Genomic DNA, 11,635 nt, shown 5'->3' with positions numbered 1-11,635 from the left:
CAAAACTCAAAAACCACTCTAATGCCTTCAATGAGCAAAATACCTTTAAAAATGCCTGGCAAAATACTCCAACCCCTTTAGGCTAATTCAAGATGAATAAGTTACATTATGGGGTTGTTTTAGGTCTCGGTCTAGTCATGAACTAACACATATGATAGGTTTCATGGTCTTCGAATTAATATTTTAAACAAACTGCAACCAAAACCCATTTTTAAACCTTATGATAAAATAAACCCACTGGCGGCTTGCTGACCAGGTAGAGGAGGTTGACCACCTGCATGTGAACAGGGCGGTCTAACCGTTGTTTGACACCTGTGGTTTATCCACCCAATGGTTCTGGTTGGTTGACGGTGACAACACTATGTGAACAGCGCATTCCTCCGGTGGTTGCGGTAACGGTTGGCGATGAACTGTAAACAATTACCTGACTATGCGGTGATGCTCTTGCTGCTCACACGTTACATTGACACTATTAATGCCACTACCCAACTATTATCCCCGCTCGCAGTGAAGGCTGACTATAGTTACCCGAGAGGTGTTCACATGTCTTACATCTCTGACACAGTCATCTGTCTGCGGTTTAGGACTATAGTTAATACTCTGCTGCAACTCTGACCATGTCGGTAGCATATCCGCTCACATGAGCCTGACCCCTCATGGTTCTGATACAGGTTTAAGCCAGCAGTTAAAGATGTGTGGGTTTTTTTGTAATGTTTTTACAATGTTTTGAAGTGTTGCACCATGGCTGAGAGGTTGTAGTGTTAGGGTTTAGGTTCCTAGGTGTAGGTTAAGGTTTGTCCACCATAGATGTAGAGCTAGGTGTTAGGCTTAGGTTTTTAGTACAATATAGAAGTCTTTAGACTTTTGTACATCATAAAAAAAACAAAAAAACAAACAAACAAAAAACAAAAAAACAAACAAACAAACAAACAAAAACAAACAAACAAACAAAAAACACACTTTTACAATAAATTGTCACAATGTGACATCAAACCCATAAAGCACACCACTGAACCAAACACTACTGATGAAGACTGAATGCTGCCTAGAACTGCATGTTGATGATGAACCAAACCTATGTAACTAATCTACAAGATCCTCCTGGATCAACTTGCAATGTAATATTCCTCCAATGCATGAGCGATAGGATCGTGTAGTTTGAATGGAGGAAGTATGATATGTGTGTGATATTGATATTCAATGCATATATATGAGTAATGAGGAGCCTCGGGTGATTGAAAATTTTCCTGATCGAAAGTGAAACCAACCTCAGGACATCGAGGGCCTGACATAACCATAAGCTCGAGCAGAAGTTTCTCAAGGGTCCTGGGTGTCTCGACTTCATCATCAAATAGATGATCATAAATTGGTGGCTTTGAAAAATCAACTGTGATAGAATCATGATCATGATCAAATATGGGAGTAAATGGATCATGATAGCCACGATAAAAAAAATCAATGATTTCATTGACATCCTCATGATCTGATGAATCGAATAGAGGGGTAGATGAGAAGCAAACAAATTCATCCTTTGTGTTTCCAGAAAAGGAAGATGAAAGATCAAGTGGATTTTCAATTAATAACTTATCCTCTCCATTGTTGGATGATGGACTAACATCCGGTGTATCCTGCAAGTAATCAATGATGGGTGCATATGTGGACGAAGATACACATGTGAAATCAAGGATGACAGGCTCACCAAAGATGTTAGGAAGGAATGGAGGGGGCTCGGCTGGAAGGGAGTTATCCTTCGCCGAGTGTTGATCCTCAATCTCCCACTCATACTATTCATGAATGACAACGCATGTTGGTTGTGCAACACCAACCCCGTCAGTGGCTTGTGCCTCATTCACAACAAGTGTAGATTCCGAAATGGAAGAACACAAGACAATATCATCCGGAGGAACAACCGAGTGCGAAGACAGAGGTTGTGGAACAAAATTCATATGAAAACTCGATGGACTTATAACCAAATCTGCGCGAAAATTAAGCGAAGTGATGTTGGGAGGATGTGACTGCTAAACCGGTGTATGAGCATGATCCTCAACATCACTCTGCAGTGGTGGAGCTATTTGATGAGGGTATGCAAGACAATCACTTGTGACAGTGACCGCACCCGTATGTGATTGCGCAACTTCATCGCTGAAGAATACTAAGTGAGAATTGATTTCAAACATCTTCCTGGGATGAGAAAATTTCTTAAAACAATACTCTAATTAGACCCAAAGATAGAAAAAATTCATTTGGCTCTTCAGAGATTGAAACTGTAAATCACAGAAGCACTGCCAAAAATCCATAGTCAATTCATGCGGAGCCTTCCATTGTTGTAATAGTTTTTGGTCGAGATGGTTTGGATCAAAATGATAGAAAGTGTCTTCAATGAGATCACAGAAGTGCTCAAGTGAGTGGATGCTATCAGCTGGTAGGCTACACAACCACCGATGTGGAGATTCGTGAATTGTGTATGCAAGAAACAAGCTGGCATGTTTGTTAGAACATCCATCTTCCTCATGAAGCATGGAAAGAAAGTCATGTAAGAACGTAGGCCAGGCCACTTCGCCTTCACCGTCATACATGTAAGTGGACAAGTGATCGAAAAACTTCCTCGTGATGATGACATCTTTGTGTTTCGAAAAACATCACAGAGGGAGAAGAGTGCAAGAATCCATGATAGATATGCAAAGGTTCAAAACAAGATGGGAGGACATAGCTTTTCATCTGGCCCTCCTTCTAGCACCAGAAATGTTGATGGTGCTGGACCTGCCAACATGTCAGGGGATCTCCCTAGTAAGAAGTCCTAATTAAACCTTAGACCGTTTGGTGTATGAGTCCCAGCAATGGGTCTTACGGTAATGCCTTGACCGTGATTTCACACAGAGACAAGTAATATGTCCCTATTGGTAGCAAGGGTGTGACAGCTGCAGTAATTCAAGGAAGGTGCATGAGAGGTTCTAACACACTGAGGGTGAAGTGAGTGCACCCCTTGGAAACCTGTAATAGTACTCAGCTTAGAATGGAACACACGAGTGAAGATGCATCACAAGCTGGAAAGCAAGTTAGCGAGAAATCCAAAGTGATGGTTAAACCAACAACACACTTCAGAAAGATTCATACATACTTATACAAACTAGTCCATACATGCATGTGTAAGAAAAGAAATACATATTTAATTTAGAGTAAACCAGATAGCATAGAATAAAATACAACATATGCATGAAACATGTTGGATATGTTATATTAAGAAGTGCAAGTTCCAATCATACAATACATCCATGTCCAACCACTAGTTCTAATAGTGGAATGTTACAGCTACAGCCTCTTGTGTTGAAAAGTGTGCAACAAGAAATGCTTGTTGAGAATGCAACAAGATGATGGAGCTTAGTGAAAAGAGTCGCCTTCACTAAGTGGGCCCGCAGGAAAATTATGGCGCAAGTTCTATGGATGATCACAGTGTGGATGATCACAGTGTGGGTGATCATAGTGTGGGTGATCACAGTGCGGGTGACCACAATGTAAGTGATCATAATGTGGATGATCACAGTGTGGGTGATCATAGTGTGGGTGATCACAGTGCGGGTGACCACATTGTGAGTGATCACAGTGTGAGTGATCAACGCCTATTTTTAGACTGGCTATCAAAAATAGAAAAGTCAAATAATATTGTCTCATAATAATATTTGGACTATAAACTTGATCTTATTCTCTTGGAGCACTTCAGGATGAGCTACGGATGTGGTACATGCAGATCCCAGAGGGAAATATGTGGTTACCTATGGGATGACTAATATTTGCATGCAGGACTTCAATTAGAACTCAAGTGAGTTGAGCAAGTATTGAGCTGTGGAGGCAAGCAAGAAGCGGGGGAGATTTAGAGATCAGATCTGAGTTGTATTGTGTGTCGCATGAGGAGATAGTACTGAGTACTTGGGATGAGTATTGTACTATGTATTGTTACATGATTCAATCACTATAATATATAGCTAGTGTGGGGTTTTTAGCGAGATGCTTTCCCCGGGAAAATACTGTGTTGATATGTGCGATTGATGCTTCTATGTGTGCCTGTGAATGTTTCTGCTTCTGTAAATTGATGATCAACGTAGAGGAGGTTATGTATTATGCGTGTTTTCCACAATAGTGTATAATCAGGATAATCTCTGTTGAATATGTGTTTATTATTCAAAATTTCTACATGGTATAAAAGCTAGATGATTTGTAGAAAAAGTTTCTATATGGTATCAGAGCTGCTTGATTTGTAGAAGAGATTTTTACAGGATATCAAGCGAGGATTGATCATCGGATCTATTATTCAGAAAGTGTTTACATTTTATTTCTTCAAGCAGAGTCTGTGATCGGGCCAGGTAGCCTCTGGATTCATCCTTCTTTTGGAAGGTGAGATATCCGGTGAATGCCCATACAGTCGATCTCTGTACAAGAAATACTTTGTTATCACGAATTTTAGATTGGAAGTGGTTGAGTTTTTGAGCTGGTGGAATTCGAATTTAATTCCAAAGCAAGAGATAAAACTCAGAAACATTCAGTGTGAGAATGGAGACAGTATGCCCCAGTATCTCACGAAGTTCACCCAATGCCGGGATGAACTAGGAAGTGTGGGGGTGACTGTTAGATGAGGATGGTGAGTCTAGCACTCCTTGACCTTCCTAAGAGTTGGCATAGCTACCAGGACTCGGTGAATGGAAGGGAGAAACTGCCAGGATGGGAGAGACTTTGGTCGGATCTTGTGCAGGAGGAGATCAGGTGGAGCACCAGAGACGGTTCTTCATCTATGCAGGATGAGGAGAACTGTGCCTTAGCGAGTAAGGTGAAGAAGGGGAAGGAGAAGGGTTCTCTTTCTGAATCTTGGTCTTCCAGTGATGGGAAGAAGGTTGACAAGTCGAAGGTGAGATGCTTTCGTTGTCATGATGGAGACTTGGTGGTTGAGAGGGAGCATATATTACCTCTCAACATGCAGAGCCAGAAGAAGTCTCAGACGATTGTGGAGGAGCCACGATTAGTGCAACAACTTCAGGAGGTTGTGGAGGAGCCACAATAGGGGAAGCTGAGAGGAGATCGAGTAGAGACATCTACTCATCCAGAGACCTCCAATTGGGGGAAACTTCGAGCCAGGTGGGCTGAGGGATCGCATGCAGCCATATCTCCAGGTAGGAGGTGGGGTGATGTGGATTGATTGTACCAAGGAGGAGGGGCAGGATCCTTGAGGTACCCAACCTCTTGGATGAGACCTTGCTACGGGAGCCCCAGATGTGTAGTAGCAGGAACTGATTGATTGGGTAGAGATAGATGCGGATGGAGCGGCAGAGAGAACGATAGTGCAGGGAATCCTAGGACAGCGCATAGCTAGCAGGCTGCAGCAATGCAAGAGGCACAAGTATTTTGCATAGTGCTAGGTGGCACAGAGAGGTGTGCAATGGTGCGAGATGCATGGAGATGTTGCAGTAGCACAAATGTCAGAGAGGGAGCACTTGTTAGCAGCAGGTAGAGCTTCAACATCAGAGGGTGTTTCTAGCCCAACAGGGTGGACAGTTGGGAGGTGCAGTGCGGATGCAATGCTGGGAAATAGAACCAGCAACAACACGGATGCAATCAGAGATCAAAGTGACAGAGGCTAGAGCAGTCAAATATTGATGAGCACAGAGATGCATAGTTTTCAGTTGACAGAGGCAATAACAGTCAGAGACTTTGATGACAGAGCAAGTGGACCGACCAGATGTGTTGCATGGAGAACATTCCAGAGTTACAGGATCGGGTTTGAGAGGAAGCCTTTCTTGCTGAGAGGGAGTGTTGAAAAGTGTGCAACAAGAAATGCTTGTTGAGAATGCAACAAGATGATGGAGCTTAGTGAAAAGAGTCGCCTTCACTAAGTGGGCCTGCAAGCAAATTATGGCGCAAGTTCTATGGATGATCACAGTGTGGGTGATCACAGTGTGGGTGACCACAGTGTGAGTGATCCATGTGTGAGTGATCAAAGTCTATTTTTAGACTGGCTGTCAAAAATAGAAAATTCAAATATTATTGTCTCATAATAATATTTGGACTATAAACTTGATATTATTCTCTTGGAGCACTTCAGGATGAGCTACGGATGTGGTACATGCAGATCCCAGAGGGAAATACGTGGTTACCTATGGGATGACTAATATTTGCATGCAGGACTTCAGTTAGAACTCAAGTGAGTTGAGTTTAGTGGACTGGAGGTGCAGTTGATGGAGTTGTGTTCAGTTTAGCTTTGTTAAACTAGTTGTATTTAGTCTAACTGATCAATAGACTACAGATGAGTTGGGTGAATTAGTTATTAATTAATTCACAAGTTATTAATTCATAATGCAACTATAGAATACATCAGTTAACTCAGTTGCATGTCAGTGCATGTTCAGTTCAGCAGGGACAGGTGTCAGAGGATCAGATTGCTATCAGTTGTGACTATAGTTGTGCATGATGATTTGCACAATTAGAGGGATTGAGTATGCCAATGAATTGGCCAATACCAAGAATTGTAGCCTGTGCTCACGTCCAACATAGTGTGAGTGATTATTTGCAGGTCAAATATGAGTTTGGTAAGCCATTCTCATCAATTCTTGAGCAGGTATTGAGCTGTGGAGGCAGGCAAGCAGCGGGGGAGATTTGGACATCAGATCTGAGCTGTATTGTGTGTAGCATGAGGAGATAGTACTAAGTACTTGGGATGAGTATTTTACTATGTATTGTTACATGATTCAATCACTATAATATACAGATAGTGTGGGGTTTTTAGCGAGATGCTTTCCCCGGGAAAATACTGTGTTGATATGTGCGATTGATGCTTCTATGTGTGCCTGTGAATGTTTCTGCTTCTGTAAATTGATGATCAACATAGAGGAGGTTAATTATTATGCGTGTTTTCCGCAATAGTGTATAATCAGGATAATCTCTGTTGAATATGTGTTTATTATTCAAAATTTCTACATCCTGCTCCTCCAAAGAGATATACTAGCTCTACGTAGTGGAGAAGCCAAGGCTCGTTACAATACTATCCAAGCTCTCTCCAGGATAGTCTTATCAGAAGCTCAGCTAACCAAAAGGCTATACAATAAGTTATGAGGTACTATTCATAGCAAAGGGTGGGGAGACCCTTGACATTCCCCTTTGTGACAGTTCATCTACCCTCATGACCCTTCATCTACTCTATGACTGTTACATCCAACTATCGAAACTTGAACTTCCACTTTACAAGGTGTTACATTACAATGCACATGTGCCCATATGAGAGAAAATGGCTTGAGAAATCCATGCAAGACATCACTAACTCTCGGTCTGTTGTGGTGAGACCAACTCTTTGACATGCTTGGGATAGTCAAGGTGGTGAGATGATGCCAAGCTTCGTCGCCCATGATGGTGTGCATGTGTTCCATGGTGACATCTTGTTGAAGTGAACTCTTACCTGCATTGCATATGGGTGCATTGGTATGGATCCTCTGTCCAACACGTCCGATAGCATGCACATGGTCTTCTGGGCGTGGCTGAACCGGAAACACACAAATGCATAGTGTCTGGGCTGATCTTCAAGTGTGTGTTGGTCATTATGCCAATCAACTTGTCGAAGTACATGTTCAACTCCAGTCAAACTTTCCTCTTGTCTTATCCTCAGTGAGTGTGACAAATAAATGGGATCGCATGCGTGCGCACAATGACATGCATGCTGCTGAATTCCCTTACATGCAAACAAAAGCACTGCCCACCTTGTCTGCCCCGTGGCAGTCGTTGGGATGGATATATAACTTGTATGAGCACAATTTCATCTGTTTGCCTATGTTTCACCCCTTGCTCTACCCATTCCTGCTGCACTACATTCTCTTATCTATCCAGCTCTTGTTCTTCCTTGAGTTGCTTCTTCAGTGCATGAAACTCCTTCTCTGCTCCATTCTTTATTCTCGCATGATCGTCTTGTTGCGCCATCACCTCATAGCCTCAATATACAAAGTTTCTTTCATCACAAGTGGATCTGCTTGACCTTGCAACTTTGTTCCACCTTTGTGTTGTCAACAACCTTCCTCTTGCATTCGTTGCATCCAGTATGTTTCCTTTAGCTGCTGTTCATAGTGATTCTTGTGTTAATGTTGTTTCCATCATGTCTTGATATCCTTGTCTACCAACAATTTGATTTCTTTGTGGGTAGGCAAGTTGATAGACACCTGATCGACTGCATCCCCAAGTGTGCTCTGAATGGTGTGTTCGACTCTGCTCTCCTGGAAACCATTGTACCTATGCTGCCGAGAGGCAGATGAACACCTGTGATACCTGGAGACATAACAACAATCATGGCAAGAAATCTATGAGTTGAAAACCAAAATGATAATGAGAACTGACTTGCAACATACCTGTGTGACTAATCGTGTAGGTTGCACAATTTCTACCAGGAGGTCGGGAGACTAACTACCAAGACTATGCAAGGCACAACATGGGCTATCAAGAGGCTGAAAAACTACTGGAAATGCACAATGCATAATCCAGCCTAGTTGTTGACTACTGGAATTACGCAATACGTAATATCAACTAGCAATGGTTGCAGGGTCAGTGACTACATTGCGCAATTTTCTAGCCCAACAATCACTATCCCTTAGAATTGTGCAATGAAATACTGGAGGATGGTCTATAGGAAAAAATGTGCATTTCCTGAGCCTTCCCTTTCAGGATTTTGTAATGTTGTCTTAGTGAGGCAGAGTCTAGACCAAGGCTGCCCAAACCCAGTGACGGGAAACTGAAAGTGAATATGAATGCATGGAAACACTGAGTGTAGGCATAAGTGAATGATCATGCATGAAAACGGTGAATGACAGATTCAAAAAATGGAACAACATGCATGTGGGTGAGGCGAGTTGCCGAATCAACGACTGTTCGTGAAAAACAGTTTCATACATGCAACAACAATGAGATGTTAACGAAAAATGAAATTATGTTAGTACAAGCTAGTATGTGTCAAAACGACAGTAAGCGCTCACTAAAATCAAGGAGACAACATTCATACAAAACGAAACATAAAAAGTGCCAAAAATGTGACACAAGACATGGAAGGTGAGCTTACCCCAAAACAGCTGAGCTAAATGTGTCAACGACTCCTAAAAGCGATGTGGGATGTCAGAGCTACAAGGTCGATGTGAGGAATGAGCTTTGCAGCGTTTAGTTCATGAGTTTTGATACAATCAAAGATGTGATGTGCATCCCACAAATATAGGAAGAGTGACACTTGGTGGGAGGTTTCTGAAATGATCCTTGCATGAAACCTCTACTTGCTAAAAGTGGCTCTCTGAATCAAGGGATACTTTTTGCATGTTTCCTTTTGCTATTCTGTGAAAAAGAAAGCCATGCATGCAAGTCAAGTTTCCTTGGTCCTAGTAGGAACTGGTCAACCCAACTGCACATGCAAGAGGCTGCTCAACTGCTAGGATAAAATGCACATTTATGGATGGGAGCTGGGTTGGCTGCCGAGGAGATTTGTGTAATTTCTAGGTAGAGCAACTGACTGCTACCAAGGATTGTGCAATTCCTGGGCTGATCCACCCATGCTGGGAAGAATTGCACAATTTTCTGGGTGAAGCCTCATTGGGGGAATTGCGCAATTCTCGAGCCTATCAGGCTACCAAACAAAATTGCACAATTTCTAGAGGGAAGGTTGGTTTCCCTCCTGAATTGCGCAATTTCTTGAAAGAGTTGCTAAGCCTGCAGCTAGACCAATTCTAGAGGAATAGCCTGTGAAGGGAATGCATGAAGCTTTGATTGATAGACTGTCTTCCTCCAAGAAAACACTAAATATTGTGTACTTGATGAAGTAAGACAAGGTGTTGTGAAAGGCTGGTAGGGAGGCTCCAAAATGAAGCTAAGAAAAATTTTGGAGGGTGGTTGTAACTGCTACAACAGGCATAAATGAACGAGTATGGAAGTTAGAGTTGAGTCATCATATCAAATCAAATAAAGTGTTGATTGAAAGAATACAATACAAGAAGTATCATTCTTTTGGTCTTAATAAAGGATGAAATTTCTCTGTCAACACAAATAGTTTAGCAAGATACTAAGACTCCACAAAACTAGTAGAATGGGAACTATAGTTGATCGATTAGTATTTTTCAGTTATATTAAAAAATTTAATGTTTCATGTATCATTACTTAAGAAATAGGTACATTATAACTTTCATCTACTTGAGTGGAAAATTCTACATGTAAAGCCGAAGGAGATCTTTTGGCAGAAGCTGTCATATCTCAAACCAGAAAGAGATCCGAATCTTAAAGTAAGTTGTCATTGAGGATAAAGTGCAATGAAAGCCTTTACTTCTAAGGAGGATAAATGAGAGAATGAAGATGAAAATATGGAAAGTTATCCAACAAGTTTTCAGGAAGAAGAAACTAGACAATAAACACTGAGGATGGTGTTAATAAAAGGTGAGGAGATTGTAATATGCACTCCGATGCTGTAAACTTGCTTTAGTTAAATAGAGTTATGTTAGGGAAAAAAATGGTGGAAAAGTCATGAATCATATTGGAAAAAATGTGTAAATGAATAATTAATAACAAATGAATAAAATGGCGTGTCTATACTTGGGAATGAGACACTTAGAACAAGATTCTTGCCAAAGAAACAAAAATAAAAATCCCATTGGTAAATGAGACTGGATAATTCTTTCATGACAATAATTCTAGATGAAATTCTACATAAGCTTAGTGGATGGGAGACAAAAATACATTAATTTTATTAGCTGGAGAAAGATGCTAAGCTTGGATAAGAATAAAAGCATGCTGATAGAGAAAGGCATGATTTTATGGAAAACCCTAGGCAAGTTGAAAACGAGGTCCACAAAAGCGGGATGCCACTAAAAAAACTCTATCATGAAATAAAGGTATTAAATACCTATTGAAGGTATAAACAGAGGTTTTGATATCTTGTCAAGAAACCTCAGCTTGGGGGTGAACTGGAGGAATAAGTTATAGGTCGAGTTGCAAAGGTGTCAAATTCTCATTTGTAGTTCCTCACACCGATACTCGTTAAATCAAATTTTTTTGAGTTTGTTAGTACAACACATGCAGTCTTAGTGGAATGTTTTTATTGATTGGAAAGTAGATGATATATTTATTTAGTATTAGATACCTACTAAATTCTATTGAGATGGGTTAATTTAGTGAGCATGTATGTATTTAAGTATGTTTGAATGTCTGGTTTGCATGCAATCTTTTGAATGATCTTGATTAGCAAGTAAATTTATTGTTGTGTATCAAACTTAAAAGCAAGGGACATACACACCTATGTGAATATATTCCATTCCTTATTTGATATCTTCTACCAGAATTAATGGAGGACAAAATGAGTTATAATTAGCCAGTGGGAAAGTTATTCTATAAAATAATTATGGTTCAGTAAACTATACCATTAGAATAAACTAATAACCATAATTGGTAGGAAATCGTGTTCATTGGGAAACATGGTATGATTGAACAAATCGAGATATGAATTCCCTTATTACAAGGTAAGTGCATGGATTTAATATAGATTTATTACAATCTTAGGGATAGCTATTCTAAGCTAGGAAATATGGTTATTTTGTGTATAAATTTACTGATAGTAAATTTAATAAAATTATAATTAAAGTCTAAG

This window comes from Pinus tabuliformis, chromosome 8 (genome assembly GCF_031772625.1).
Source record: "Pinus tabuliformis cultivar Carrire ecotype Pingquan chromosome 8, CPIR1, whole genome shotgun sequence".
Classification (NCBI taxonomy): Eukaryota; Viridiplantae; Streptophyta; class Pinopsida; order Pinales; family Pinaceae; genus Pinus; species Pinus tabuliformis.
Note: the sequence above shows the minus strand (reverse complement) of the source record.